Consider the following 1069-nt stretch of genomic DNA (forward strand, 5'->3'; position numbering starts at 1 on the left):
TACTAACTTAGCGATTAGTAGTAACTCTACCTAATTATCTTAGGCTTCGTTTACGAACGTACGTACGTACGTCTCGACCGTCTAATTTATTCGTTCCGTAGATCCGTCCGTTTTAGGATAATATATAGTAGATAATCGGCGTACGATACCTAGTAGCTAATATACTCGTTTCTATAGAGCGCTTACGAACTAGGTTCCTCTATTCGATACGATAGCTCTCGGTAAACCGTAGGTCCTATAGAATATACGTAGGAATAGGGATACTATATCTTACGACTTAATCGTACGTATCGGTTTAAGGATAACTTCTTTTCCTAGTCGGTCCGTAATTACCGCTAAATTCGTATAGCCTAGACTCTCTAGGAGCTCCGTAATAAAGTCGATAGATATCTCGCTCTATATTCGGTTCGATATAGGAAGAGGTTTTAGAAATCCTTATTTCCTTTTCCTCTAGGCTTTTATTCGTTCGTAGGTATCGTAGTTTCGTACGAATCGTCGGATATCCTATAGTATATTCGACTAGAAGAATTATCTTACTATTAGAGAGCTCGTTACCTTCCGCCCGAGGTATTCGCTAATTACTAAGTCGTAGGTTTCTTAAATTAGGAACGTACGTAAAGGTTCTAAGTTCGAAACCTATAGTCTTCCCCGGAAGTATACGTTCCCTTAGCTATCGATTATATACTTAGCGATAGATACTTTTACCGCTAGAGAAGATAGAAACTTCAGTACTCCTCGAGTAATCGAATCCTTAATCTACTCGTACGTTTCGTCCGACTCTACTATCGTAAACTAGTTAGTATTAACTACGTTACTCGCTAGTTAGTCTCCGGTAGGGGGTTCCTCTACTCGTACGAAAGCTACTTAAATCGCTCCTTTCGCGTCGAAGAACTCTAGCTTTAGTAGTCTTATCGAACGATACTATAGCCGGTCGTCCTCCTCTTCTTTCGGTATATCTTATTCTCTTCGCGATAGCGCGTCGGCTTATACGTTATCCTTTCCTTTAAGGTAGGAGATCGTAAAGTTATATCGTAAGAAGATAAGAGACTACCGTATTTACCTCTCCGTA

The sequence above is a fragment of the Exophiala aquamarina genome, assembly GCF_000709125.1.
Source record: "Exophiala aquamarina CBS 119918 chromosome Unknown aczIA-supercont1.12, whole genome shotgun sequence".
In the NCBI taxonomy this organism is placed as follows: domain Eukaryota; kingdom Fungi; phylum Ascomycota; class Eurotiomycetes; order Chaetothyriales; family Herpotrichiellaceae; genus Exophiala; species Exophiala aquamarina.